We start from the raw sequence: 15,736 nt of genomic DNA, 5'->3' as shown, positions 1-15,736 counted from the left end.
GACTTTAGTACGTACTTTGTACGTTTATTGCGTCTTCAGAACGACTATGGCGTCATTACTGCGACTTCATTGCTTCCTTACGGCGTCTTTTTCGAACCTACTACGGCTATGGCGCTCCTACTGCGACCCCAGTGCGTCTTTAGGGAAGTATTACAGACGCTGTGAGGACGCGCAGAACGCCATAAACCAGGACGCTGCGCAGAACGCCATAAACCAGGACGCTGGTGTGACGGGAAGGCGAAAAACAGCATTTTACCGAAAAAGTCATTGGCGTCCCTACTACGACAATCAGAAATTTCCAGAAACACAATCTTAGGTCGCCGTAAGAACGCCAGTCCGGTGTGACGGGGCTACGTTCGCATCCTCACATGTTCATCTATCGATCAATGCATTTCGATAAATACAATGAATCATACATAAATACAATGAAAACCTTTATATTGTCCATCCATACCACAATATATACAACCTAACATACAACCCTACATACAACCATACATACAACCAAACATGCAACCATACATACAACATTATATACAACCTTACATACAACCATATATACAACTATACAAACAACCATACATACAACCATACATAAAACCATACATACAACCAAACATACAACCAAACATACAACCAAACATACAACCAAACATACAACCATACATACAACCATACAAACAACCATACATACAAACATACATACAACCATACATACAACCAAACATACATCCGTATATACAACCATATACACAACCATACTTACAACCATACATACAACCATACACACAACCATATGTACAACCATACAAACAACTATGCATACAACCATACATACATAGAAACATAAATACAACCATACATTCAACTATACATACAACCATAAATACAACCATACATACAACCATACCCACAACCATAAATACAACCATACAAACATTCATACATACAACCATATATACAACCATACAAACAACCATCCAAACAACCATACATACAACCATACATACAACTAAACATACAACCATATATCCAACCATACATACAACCATACATACAGCCATACATATAACCATACATACAACCATGCATACAACCATACATATAACCATACATACAACCATACACACAGCCATACATATAACCATACATGCAACCATACATACAACCATGCATACAACCATACATATAACCATACATACAACTATACACACAGCCAACATACAACCAACTATAATCGAACATACAAACATGCAATCAACTCTGCATACAACTCTACACAAATCCTTAATACAACAATCTATAGTATTAGAACCACACAACCTTACACACAAACATACATTAAACCCTACTTGCAATCATGCATAGAGCCACACATGTAACATTCATATTTTCATACATTCAAAATTAAGATAATCATACAAACAACTGCATATACACAATTACAACAAAATACCCACACATGCAATCATATAAAACAATCATTAAAACAATCAACCTTAAAGACCACCAATGTGACTCATACATTAAATTATACATACATTCAAAAATATAACTATACAACAGCAAAACATGATACAACAATACCATTATTCAAACAGCCATACATAAAACCACACTAACAACCATCCATACAACCAAACATGCAACCAAGCAATAAACCATGCAGCAAACATAGAACCGACTATACATTCAACTACAAATGCATGCTTACACCCAACCACACACATAGCCAAACATAAAATAGTACAAACAACACTATAATAACGATACAAACATCTATTCGACGATACATTTAGTCACAAATCCATAAACGCATAAAATCATAAAAAACGTACGTGCATAATGTACAGACATAACATAAATACATGGTGTATATAAAACATATTCACTGTCTTAGGGCACACTGTGTTTTTAATGGTCAACATCGAGGTTTACGGTAGTGGAATGGTGGGGGTATAGTAGGTTGGGTGGGAGGTAGGAAAAGGGAAAGCAAACACTGTCAGTTTCCAACAACTTATCCAAACCTTTTCGTCTGTTTTCTCCAATTTTCAATAAAATCGCTTCGCCGCTTAATCTTAAACAGACTATTACAGACTATGAGTGTGTCATTCACTTGTTTATTAAAGATAATTCAGAAATGTTCAATCCGGATTATTATGAGTAGTTCATTTAATTGACAAACGTTCCGTCCGAAATGCTTATACTAATAGAACACTTTTCAAATATTCACAGCTTATCAAATGATAATAATTTCTTTCAGCTAATAGAGCTCCCGATCTAAAATCAGTATAATGCGTATATTCCAATCGCATATCGTACTACAAATGTCGGTTAAAATTTAGTGTACAGACTCCAGGTAAATCTTGCGAGTTACCACGGGCAAGCACGCGTTTGCTAGAGAGCTGAACTGATAAGCATTTCAGGCTGTGAAGGTTAGAGGCGCCGCAAGGGTGCACATCTGGCCAAAACGTGGTTACTGCAATCTCGAAACGCATAATCATCTTTTGTTACGTAACGTCATGTAGGGGTTAGTCTTCTTATGATTCAGGAACACATATTTTGATTTTAGTGACTGTTATTGTGGTGCCGGTGGTGGCAGAAATGACGAATACAGTATATTATTCAGCTACATTATCTCCGTCAATATATGTATAACTGTTTCATTCCTATTTTTTCTCTGCTTCTTACATTTATCGTAAGCATTTTTTTGAAAATATGTATATAATGCATATTTATGATAATGATAACAACGAAAGTAAATTCTAAAAAAAGTACTGATAATAATTCTACAAATAATCAGAGACGTATCACAACATTATCTACGATTCTGAAATAATAATACTATTAGATGGATGCTGACATGTATTTACGTTGCAATCGCGTGTTATGATAATAATAATAATAATAATAATAATAATAATAATAATAATAATAATAAAATAATAATAATAAAAATAAGTATAATAGTAGTAATAGTAGTAGTAGTAGTAGTAGTAGTAGTAGAAGTAGTAGTAGTAGTAGTAGTAGTAGTAGTAGTAGTAGTAGTAGTAGTAGAAGTAGTAGTAGTAGTAGTAGTAGTAGTAGTAGTAGTAGTAGTAGTAGTAGTAGTAGTAGTAGTAGTAGTAGTAGTAGAAGCAGCAGCAGCAGCAGCAGCAGCAGCAGTAGCAGCAGCAGCAGTAGTAGTAGTAGTAGTAGTAGTAGTAGTAGTAGTAGTAGTAGTGGTAGTAGTAGTAGTAGTAGTAGTAGTAGAAGTAGAAGTAGTAATAGTAGTAGTAGTAGTAGTAGTAGAAGTAGTAGTAGTAGTAGTAGTAGTAGTAGTAGTAGTAGTAGTAGTAGTAGTAGTAGTAGTAGTAGTAGTAGTAGTAGAAGTAGTAATAGTAGTAGTAGTGGTGGTAGTAGTAGTAGTAGTAGTAGTAGTAGTAGTAGTAGTAGTAGTAGTAGTAGTAGTAGTAGTAGTAGTAGTAATAGTAGTAGTAGTAATTAATAGTTGTACTATAGGAGCGGCAGCAGCAGTAGTAGTTTATAATAGTAAACGTTTAAAACAGTTTATACGCCTATATTTTAACGAGAGCGCCGATGGCGCTGAAAGCATAGTTGCAAGATACAGGGAAGTTGCTGCTGAAGTAAATGTTTAGGTCAAAATATACTAAATAGTTTCCTTATATGTTTCGATGTAAAAGCGACAACTTTGAGCGAAAATAAACACAACATTTTGCATATTGAGACCCCCATAACCATACCTTTTCTTGACGGGCATTCTTAGCTGAATCGATTTAAGCAATACAAAAGATATGTCATGTTCAAACCAAAAAAGAATTCGACTCTAATCAAAATCGACTGTTTTTGCGCCTTTTTTCGGCCGTTTTCTAGTGGAGTGTTACCTTTTGCAGTGCCATTTTTACTTTAATCTCCAACTTTATCCTATTTCAGGGATTTAGTAGTGAACACCTATGCTTACCCTATTAATATCTCCAAACGATAAAACCAGAACAACAGTCTAAAGTGTATAAAACGCCTTCGAGGAAAATATGATGATTTGTTTAGAGAGTACCAGCCCTTCATGACTCGATTATTTAGTATATTGTAACCTTAACGATTGCTGACATCACGAGTCGCCCCCCTTGTTACCAAATTGTTCTATTTTTAGAAACGGGAATTCCAAATAGTGACGAATGTGAATGGTTACAAAATGACATAACTATGAAAATAAATACGTAGAACTACATTATTTCACGCATACCATTATGCAACCATCCGTTTTCTTTTCCGACTTGATACATGTACAGCTTTCCATTTAATATTTTACAGACACAATATAAAGAAGTGAAACTCCAGCTGCTGGAGCAGTCGTCCAGAATTTGCGCGAATTCATTAAATCCGATGCCACATTTAAACTGTTAGCTCTACTCGTAACGTTAATTTCTGGCTCAAAGTAAATCATTTTAACTTCAATTAACACATCTCTATTACTTTCAAACTCTACTTCATCAAATCCATAGAAAGGAAGGTCAGAATCCATGTCATAAATCAGAAAACATTCATCGTACTCCGCCATTTTTTACACATGTTCAAAGAATAAAAGTGCTTTATGCCCCACTTCCTGCTGAGAATATGTTTTAATTTCTGTTTATAATTAACCGATGAAATGTTACATATCCTTAAACCAGGGCCTTATGAATTCAGTTATGTAAACATTTGACCTCTCACAGAACAGTAAACAAAGGAAATAGAAATTAGGTGTGAGGTCACTATCAACAAGAACAGAATTGTTTTACGAACGAAATTTGTTTTAGTTTCTTAGAAGGTTTTTTGCACGTAAAACGGTCTTAGAAAAATTCACTCAAAACGGTGTCAGCAATATTCTTGAAAGAAAACGTTAGAAAAACGTTTCCCAAAAAAAAATTGTAAGAATTACCATATACTAAATTAAATAGATATTTCGTCTGATTTTTGATCAGGTAAGGCTTCATAATGGTCAACCGATCGATGTGGGTTTTCGAAATGTCGTATATACCTTAAGCATAGGTGCGTTGCACCTATGCTAAAAATCGTACGAGTGGCACCAGCTGTTTATCATGGCCTCCGGTAATAAGAACGGTCCGTTACTATGGAATCTTCACAGTTATCGATGCAGAAGAAATCTGTAGACTGGTTACCGGTACAACAAATACGCGGTGAAGATGCGTACGACTGGCGACCGTAGGTACAACAAACATAATCTATTACTTCGCATGAAACTTTTGCATAATCGAGTTCACATTTTGATATATAGTGCTCGTGTTTTTATCTACCAAATACCGATTTGAAGTGGTACAAACGCTTAATAAATTGATATATTTTAAACTATAAAAATGAAAAAGCGAAATAATGGCTTAGTATACAGGTGAAATCGTGTGGGTTATTGTTGTAATTTTTAAAGTTTATACTTTTTTTCACAACAATTAATATATTCTGGTTAATATTTTCATCTTTCTTACTTGAAACAAAAACAAGCTTCATTTATTTAACCTAGTTCTGTTGCAGTGTCCTCACGACGTATTTGTTTATATTTATTTCCGGCGCATATGTTAACAATAAATACATATTTTCTTGACTAATTTTGTTGACTGTTTTTTTTATTATATCATAGAAAACATCTCAGATTATGATACAACATTTGAAATTCTTATGTGTGACCTTTATTGGATATGAAATGGCCCGTGGAATGTATAGTTCGAAAAGGTTATGTCCCTTAATGACGGTTGGAAAACAAGTTCCGATGAAATGTTTTTGTTTTAAAAGATGGAAGCAAATAAGCCATGTTTTGAAAAAACTGGGCTTAATACATGTGCGTAAAGTGAGTCCCAGATTAGCCGGTGCAGTCCGCACAGGCTTATCAGGGACGACACTTTCCGCCTAAACATGATTTTCGGTAAGGAGGGACTTCATTAAAACTTAAAATACAATTAAAGCGGAAAGTGTCGTCCCTGATTAGCCTGTGCGGACTGTACAAGCTAATCTGGGACGACACTTTACGCACATGCATTTAGCCCAGTATTCTCAGAACGCGACGCAAATAATCATCGAAAACATAGCGTTCTTAGTGGAATACTAACTCTAAAATTACAAGCACAGGAAACATAACATATTTCATAATTCCTTTACTTCATGTGAAAATTAAGTCTACATATTTTACATTTTTCGGCGTAGCTGTTTAACGTCACTTTTGACCTTAGGTGACCTTTAGGTTACATTCATAAAAATGCCCGCGGCTACCCACGAATGAATACACTTCATTTCGTGCATTGGCTGATTTGAGAATATCACCAGAACATTGGAAACATGGCCGCGTCTTTCTAACACTGTTTTACTGCGTGTTCAGCATGAAACAAGTTTATCTCGTATGGAAAGGCATGATAGATAGAACAGTTTTACACTCAACTCTTCTCATGAATACAATTTGTGCGTAGATTCTACACCTTCGTCAGTTCGCGGTTAGTGTGTGTGAATGTCAGAGTTTATATACAGGTCATCGCTAAGACGCTAAAGCGTGAACTAGGTGAACTAGAATTTTCTTTAGACCAGAAAGATATTAAATGAAGATATCCAGCGATATAATTATGGTATGTCAATAATAGATTCTTAATGTGTTTTCAACAATACCATGATAACTATTATTTTTAATTAAATTAACAAGAATTATTCCACCATATTAACTATTGTGTAAAGCATGGGCGCGATGATTCTCGATACTGTTAATACTCGAATCAAATAGCAATGCCCGACAAACCACTAAAACAGGTTTGTTCGAAGAACGCGCGTATACATATTTAAAATATGCACGGATACTTCGCTTGTGGACGGTTGACTCACGTTTTAATTTCACTTCCATTATTCGTTTGTTTTTCTGTTTTGTATCTATAGGTTTATGACCAGCAATATGTAATAATGTAAAATAAGCCGCGTAACATCCAGTACTGCGTGTGATGCAGCTAAGAACTGTACAGAAAAAAGACATTCGCTATCTTTGATCTCATTCATTGAACTCTTTACCTTTCGTAAACTCCAACCACAATCAACGCCGTATACCTATTTTAAAAGATATTTCTTGTTTAAAATGTAACATTAGCTGGATTCGTCTCCAAAAACGGGTGTGAGTGTCCCAGGATAAAAAACAACAAATGCGCAAAAATACCGGAAATAGATATACATCGGTCACAGGTCACTGATAATAAAAGTAAAAGTGAGAGTTCGATTCGCTTTTTGAAAAAATGTGATGTATACTTCCGATGATTGTATCATTGAAATTGTCTTTATGGAATGAGTGATGTATTGGACGTCATCATTGATGACGTTCAATTGAACGAATGATAATGGCGACTAAAATTCATTAAGCTCCAGCGTATAGCAGCGATTTGGGTCTCTTGGAAACTGGCCCAACACTTGTGCTGAAATTTGACATGTATATGGACAATTACTCGATCTACACGATGGCGTATTCGTCATATCTGGGAAAAGTCCAGTTTTTGATAAAATTACGAAAAAGTGGTGTTTTTTATTGCGCAATCGCTATAAAATGAGTTCTCGCCGGAAGCGTTAATAGCGTTAATAGCAACCCAAACACAATTCACCCCAAGGAGACAATTCACGCGATAGACACTTCAAATTTGATTTTAATTAATACATATTGCGATTGTATTCCCAAATAAATAAATAAATTCATATTGCGTTTAACATACGAAGCTGAACCCGTTTAGAAAATATTAACAAAACAAACAAAAACAAACAACAGTTAAAATTCATTGATGTAGATATGGTAACCTGATTACATATCCACTAGCGTACACATGAAAAATAGTTCGCAAGTAAACAACAAACAATCAAATTTAAACGCAAATAAGTTAACAAAATATAAAAATAAAACCGAGAAATCGATACTTAAAATTACAAATTCTGCACTAAAAACATTTTTGAGAGTCATTAAAACACATAATATCGGAAGTATACAACCAACAATCAAAATGGCTGCCAATGAACGTTCGAAAAGAACGCGAGAAAGTATTTACAAAATAACATCATCAAAAATGATTAAAGTGAACGCTACTTCGCCGTTTTTTACATAAGTATACGATGTATTGAAAAACACTAGCATTTGACATAAACACACCCGTGGATATGGAAATAGACATCACGCGGCTCCCGCATTTTGCGCTGTGTACGGTTGTTCAGAAAACTTGGGTAAGTGTCATTGTGTTCTTGTATTTGTCCGATGAGTTGAATTTTACATACCATTACCATGCGAGAAAGTTTTCAAACACATTTATTTCTCACGAAACTTACCTTGAAAAATAAACAACACAAATATTAGTGGCACGAACTTGTATTGGCACGAAACGACAATCAACCGTTAAAGTTCAAGGGCATAATTTGAATGGAAATACATGTGTTGAATATTGGATAAATTAATTGTTTTGCCGTTAAAAGGGTAAGTATTTTTGGTTTGCTTTGCTTTTTTTCTATCAAAACACAAGTTTTATAGTTTGATTTCTGTACAACAGTTCAGTTAACGTTATATCTTGAATTTATAAATATCGAAATAGATGTCGGAGTTTGCACATTTCGGACGTTGCTATTCAAGTTAGTTCTCGATAGAATATACTGTTTTACCTTTTCGCATACAGTTGTGCAGCTGTTTTCCATGTAATGATGCAATGTTTTACGTCTGGAATACCCCCCTCGATGATTATAAATCATTAACTTCTCAAGTGTGGTTGTAAATAAATTTTGAGAAATGGAACACAAAAAAACCCACAGAAAATGGAAGTGCGTGCATGTTACTGTATCTTGCAACTTTATTGTTTTAAGAATTGGATTAAAGTTTAAATTTAGGTAAGCGTGTCGCTTATACTAAATTAAGTTCTTTATGTCTCCTTTGCTCTTATATGGTATGAAATGCGTATCTCGTGTAACGTAATTTCATTCAAACTCTGGATTTTAATGACGACAAGTCAGACATGTTATTTTATTTAACAGTAAAATATTTTTTAAAGCATCAAAAGATTGTAAAAGATATTTCCGATTGTATTTTTGTCATGCATAATTTAATCTTCCATAAGAATAAAATAACTCGCTGCGTCAAGATTTCGGTTTCCTGAATCATGTTTTAGGTAAGAATGGTTAGCATTTGATACACAAGTTTTTAAAAAAATAGTGTGGTTTTTAATAAATTTTGAGAAATAGAAATATGTCAAGAATTGGAGGTTCATATGTTTGTAACTTAATTGTTTAAAGCAAAGGATTAAAGTTAAAATTGATGTACATGTAAGCGTGTCGTTAATTCTAAATTTAGTTTTTTTATGACTCCTTCGCTTCTGTATAGTATGAAATACATATCTCGTGGAACATAATTTCATGTAAACTCTGGACTTTAATGACGACAAGCTGGATGTACGATTTCCTATATTGTGTTTTAGGTCAGAATGGTCAACATTTTTTTTATTAAAAAATAGTTTGGTTTTAAATATATTTTGAGAAAGGGAAGGAAGAACAGAAAATGGAAGTTCATATCATTGTAACTTTATTGTTTAAAGCATTGGATTTAAGTTAAAATTGAGGTAAGCGTGTTGTTAATAATAAATTTAGTTTTTGTATGACTCCTTCGCTCTTGTAAAGTATGAAATACGTATCTTGTGTATCGTAAATTCTTTTAAACTCTGGAATTTGTGATGGCCTTTTGTCTGTCGTCTGTTGTTCGTCGTCAACATTTACCTTGTTAACACTTAAGAATGTAATGTATTGCAGATTCAGAGATGTCTGTTCTGTTTCGAAGGTCATGTTAAAAATAAACTTACGGGATATTTGCATATTTTAATACCGGTATCATATAAATATTGTTCAAATCTATTTGTTGATAGATTTAAAATAGCTAAATTTCCTCTTACATGCCCTTGTATTTCAAGATAGAATACTTTCCTTCACAGAGGAAAGAGGTCTGAGTTTGAATCTCAGTGGGGGCTTCAGAGGATGATTTATTTTTAGAAAAATGATTATATTTGCTCAACTTTGTAAATGACTTAAAGCCACACACCTTAAAATTAACTGCATGACATAGTAAATTTAAGTATAAATAAGAAACATATTTTTATCTTTGCCATTTAGAATATATCTGGTGATTACAAGGTAGAATTCCGTTTTTTTTTTCGCTTTAAAACTTAAAAATAATTGCGTTTGTCGAAATAGACGTATACGTCTACAAATCCTACTTTCGGTTTAATGAGAGTCATTAAAACACATAATTTTGGAAGTATACAACTAACAATCAAAACGGCTGCCAATAAAGGTTCGAAAAGAACGCGAAAAAGTATTTACAAAATAACATCATCAAAATGATGTAAAGTGAACGCTACTTTGCTGTTTTGTAGATAAATGGGCGACAAAACATCAACCAAATATAATCATAAAGACATGCACAATACCAGTATCACAGTATTTTTGTGTAATGCATCTAAATTGTAACGCCAGTACCAACGCAATTTATTGCATCCATCTAAATGATAACACCGGTAGCACTACGTGTTTATTATATGCATCTAAGTTATCACACCTGTTGCAACATTTTTTATCACAGACATCAAAACGATCACAGCTTTTGCAAGATAGTGTTATATAATGTATTCAAATTATATTTCCAGAACCAAATTATTTTATTAAATGCATCTAAATGATAACACCAAATAACAATTCATTTTTAATAAAATGCATTTAAATAATACCATCAGTTGCAACATATTATCTATTTAATGCATCTAAATAATGGTTTGTTAAAGGACATCACTGTTTTTCAATATTCATTCGGAATGAAATTAAAACAAAACAATTCGCGAAATCACTTGAATAAAGAAATAAACGAATACAGTTACGAGAGCTGTAAAGCTTGATGCCCGCGTCGCTAATGCTCTAATGTAGTCGCCGATGTCACGGGTCGCTGATGCTCTAATATAGTCGCCGAAGTCACGGGTTGCTGATGTTCTAATGTAGTCGCCGATGTCACTGGTCGCTGATGCTCTAATGTAGTCGCCGATGTCACGGGTCGCTGATGCTCTAATGTAGTCGCCGATGTCACGGGTCGCTGATGCTCTAATGTAGTCGCCGATGTCACGGGTCGTTGATGCTCTAATGTAGTCGCCGATGTCAGTGGAGTTGATGACGTGGACACCTAGCACGAAAAAGCAGACAATATTGATATGATGCTGTTTGTTTATGTGTGTTATAACGCGTAGCAATTAATATATCAAAATGTAACACATATAATTTGAGCAATTTATACAGTATTATGTACCAGACCTATGTAACTTGCAACACTTTAAACGTTTTTCACGTACATGTGTATGTGACAGTGACCTTTCAGCAAGCTACACAGTTAATGCATACAAAATGACTTCTTGAAAATCGGGAAAAATTGGCCAAATAAATAGAACTTCCGTCTACTATCACAATTTGCATATAAGTAGTGTATAAGTAGTGTACACCAACTTCAGGTGTCCACTGTGACCTTGACCTTGATGCGACTTTAAGTCGAAATAACTTTGTATATAACAGATACCAAAGTTACATAGACTATTGAAATATACAAGAATTATTATCAAAATTTAAAGTGTCTACCTTGACCTTGACCCGAAAAGAAAGGGACATGGTTGTCGCACACGACCAGTTGCCTTGAATGATTATAATTACTTCCAATATATACATAATCTTATCATGCATAACGAATTATGGAGATGACACGAACATATACTTTCACTATATGAATGTTACAAATATGCAAAAACTTCATAGTGCCCACTGTGACCTTGATCTTGAAGCGTACGAAATGGTTGATGCACACAACACGTCATATTTATATTGATTGTTTGTACTGTTTCATTCGAAATCCCTTAGGAATATTGAACAAACTTTCAGTGTACATTCTAAAAACAAAGGCAAAATAACACAAGAATCCACATGCAAACAAATAACAATTTGCAACTTACCTTTTGAACGCAGATCAGCGGTGACGTTTTTAACGTTACTCTCGAAGACGGGACGTGTAGCGTCGAGAATAAAAAAACGTGTCGTTACCTGAAACAGCGGGTCATTATTAACACAAATTTCTAAACGGTAAAATAATAATAATTATTATTTTTTCATTGATGGTCTATTTGAATTTCATTGCGTGAGTAAATATAACTGAATAAGTCAATCATGAAAAGTCAGCGACACGTAAATCTAGTGAGGGGTACACTGATCTAGTCTGCGACACGTATACCTATGCAAGGGTACACTGATGTAGTCTGCGACACGTAAACCAAGTCAGGGGTAAATTGATGTAGTCTGCGATACGTGAACCTAGTGAGGGTACACTGATGTAGTCTGCGACACGTAAACCTATGGAGGGGTACACTGATGTAATCTGCGACACGTAAACCTAATCAGGGGTACACTGATTGTAGTCTGCGACATGTAAACCTAGTCAGGGGTAACAATGATTTATTCTGGAGAGGGCGACACGTAACACACTAAGTCAGATGGGTACACTGATGTAGTCTTCAACACGCGTGAGAAGTACACTGATGTAGTCTGCGACACGTTAACCTAGTGATGAAGTCTGCGTAAACCTAGGAGTACACTGATGTAGTCTGCGACACGTAAACCTAGTGTAGGGTCTGTAAACCTACACTGATGTAGTCTGCGACACTGATGTAGTAACCCTAGTAAGGAGGTACACTGATGTAGTCTGCGACACGTAAACCTAGTGTGGGTACACGTACTGATGTAGTCTGCGAAACGTAAACCTAGTGAGGGTACACTGATATACTGACACGTGTAGTCTGCAACACGTAAACCTAGAGAGGGGTACAGTGTGATGAATTCTGTGACATGTAAAATATAGGGGTAGGGGTACACTGATCTAGTTGCTCTAGTCACTGATGTAGTCTGCGAAAAACCTAGGATGTAGTCTTGTCTCTACATGTATACTGAAGTACACTAGTGTGGGTATACTGATGTAGAAACGTAAACCTAGTGAGGGGTATACTGATGTAGTCTGCAACACGTACACCTAGAGAGGGGTACACTGATGAATTCTGTGACAGGAAAATATAGGGAGGGGTACACTGATGTAGTCGCTTCTGTAAAAACTGTGCTTGCTCTAAATAATCTAATAACTAGGTGTTACGTTGATCCACCTATTAAATGCTTCCCACAAATTATTTTGGAAAACAATAACCTGAACAACAGTTGCATGAATATCAGTAACCTGAACAACATGATGCCAAGGAAACAATAAAATGCAGTGTTGTCAGATGAAAGACTGAAAATTATTGGTCTACCTTTAAATTGTAAACACTCTTTCATCCGATTGTTTCACCGGGTTTTTGTTGTGCTTGTCTTGTTTTGTTCGTTTTTTTCGAGGGTGTGTGTGTGAGTGCCTTATTTGTTTAAGTGAGTGACTGAGAAAATAACATCTGACACAGTGTGTGAAAAGAAAAAGTGTGACTGTAGGAGTAAGCGAACAGCTATTGATTGAGAGGATCAAGCAGTGTGTGCGTTATGGGTGCATAAAAGATAATGTTTGGTTAAAAATAATGAGCGCACAAGAAAGTTGTCTATGGCAACGATGTCAATAGAGACTGAATTACCCAGCTTTTTGGCGTCCTTTGAAGTGTTATACACGCAGAAGTCGAACTAGTCCGGTAACGAGCACATGTGTAATCCCGTTCTTCTTCAGAACGTCGTTCATTTGTGTGTGCGAAAAACCGCCATTGTCGTAGAATCCTGAGTACGAATCAACCTGCAAGTACAAGAGAACAGTGAAAACTTTATTCACCTTATAATTCGAAGTTCTTTCGAGAAAAAACTCATGTTTCACATGATCGCAGTCGAAGGCATCCACACTGTATGAAATTATCTTAAGTAAATGCTAAATTAAATACAGTAAAGCCATAGCCATATTGTTTACTATGTCTGAAAAAGTTGATAATACATTATGCTTATTACAAATGTACAATTGTGTCTGTTCATATCGGTAAGCGTCTGATATTACGTATACACTCGCTAAAATTAGAAGATATTTAAATCTTTTATCAATTAACAACATTGCAGAATTCGTTTATTTTCGACCATAGCCCACGAAGATCATCTTTGCCGCTAACAGAAGGCAATTCTGCGCCAAGTGTGCAATTATCATTTTCTGCGCATCAAAACAAGCGCACAGAACAAACGCTAATTGTTCATACTTCCGATGGCATATTTAATATACGCTAACCTGGCAGTGGTATCCTTTCTGAACAATGACGTCACCCTGTTGTATGTTCATGTTTACACTGATCTTCGCATCTGTCGTGTTGATGACGCAATGGTCCGGCCAAAGCGTCTGAGAGATATTGTACTTGACGACACATGTTGAGTCGTGTGACGTACACAATTCGCCTGAAATAGAAAGTGGTTATTCAAATTGTTAGTTTATTGAGACATATGACCGATCTCCGGGCTCTTGACCATAAACAAATCGATAACATCTTTATAAAAAATCTGCAACAGAAAATCACAACGAACAACAAACATTTGAACGTTTCGACTGGCTATGAGCATAGCTCAAATGAACACATTGAGAACGGGTCCGTTACACCTGCATGTCACGAATTATTGAGAACAAGGTCATTATCTACGATTAAAAAAATGTGATAAGCCTAAATAAACCACACATAATTTCCGTGAGACAGACGTTAGACACAACATGATGCTAAATAGCTCTAGAGTGCAACGCTCGTGAGGTCAATCCGGATTCCGTATATAAAAGCTGTAGGGAGCACCTTTGTCGTTGTAGGTCAGATTGATGACGTCGTACTCTTTTTTGCCGCTATACTGGGGCGCAAATGACACGTGATTCTAACAGTGCCAGTCCTGAGTGAACACCGTCAGTGCGATCAGCTTATCGTTATGAGACCGGATGTTGTTTATAACGGCTATGACTTCATTGCCATGGCCGACAGCAAGCGACCCACCAGATAGAAAACAATTCTGAAAAAGCATTTTAAATATCAAAACAATATGAAACGATTTTTCTTATTTTCATTGTTTGGTCTATCGGCTAAATATGAGGTCAATGATTGTCTAAAGAGCAAATTTGATTACAAGAAACAATGAAAGCGACCAGTTTCGACAGCTTAGTGCCATGGCCTACAAAACTGCCCCTTATCAGACTGATTACTGCTGTAGCTTTCAATTAATTACTGTGATATGATGATGGTCTGATCAATATTGAATTCAACCGAGACGTTATGGTGACACACTTCTTTTTTGTTGGGTCAAGATTATAAAAAAGGAAATATGTATCTTTCGGTATTTTGCCACTGTGTTCATTATTTCCTGGCAAACAAAGGCCAATATCTCTAGTGTTTTAACAGCGTTCTTGGACTTTTCATGGCTGTTGCACATCCACATGATGTGCTTGTTTGGTAAGGATCGGATGAAAAAAATAAGCTTGGATATTCCAAAGAGTCTAACTTCCGTGCTTTTCTCAAAGTGACAATATCTCTGGATATCATGTTTTGATTTAGTCCATTATCAAAGCAAGTTTAAGGTAAGAATGCGTAAACTATCAAGTCTCTTTTTAGTCCGCCTTTTTGACGGACAGATCGGCGGCATATGGCGGTAGACGGACGACAAAGTAGAGGTATCCAATACCAATAGCTTACCAAGCACTTCGTGTTCAGGT

General features: G+C 35.5%; 1 long non-coding RNA gene across 1 annotated transcript; it reads right to left on the bottom strand.

Moving 5' to 3' along the window:
- Positions 1-10,473: 10,473 nt before the first annotated feature.
- On the bottom strand, positions 10,474-14,435 carry LOC127848799 (uncharacterized). The gene is made up of 4 exons (XR_008034778.1): positions 14,285-14,435; positions 13,659-13,810; positions 12,012-12,099; positions 10,474-11,197 (listed from the first exon to the last, which is right to left on the bottom strand). It is a non-coding gene; the product is annotated as an uncharacterized LOC127848799 (long non-coding RNA).
- Positions 14,436-15,736: the final 1,301 nt, after the last annotated feature.

This window comes from Dreissena polymorpha, chromosome 10 (genome assembly GCF_020536995.1).
Source record: "Dreissena polymorpha isolate Duluth1 chromosome 10, UMN_Dpol_1.0, whole genome shotgun sequence".
NCBI lineage: Eukaryota > Metazoa > Mollusca > Bivalvia > Myida > Dreissenidae > Dreissena > Dreissena polymorpha.
Note: the sequence above shows the minus strand (reverse complement) of the source record. Positions and strands in the feature narration are given on the sequence as shown.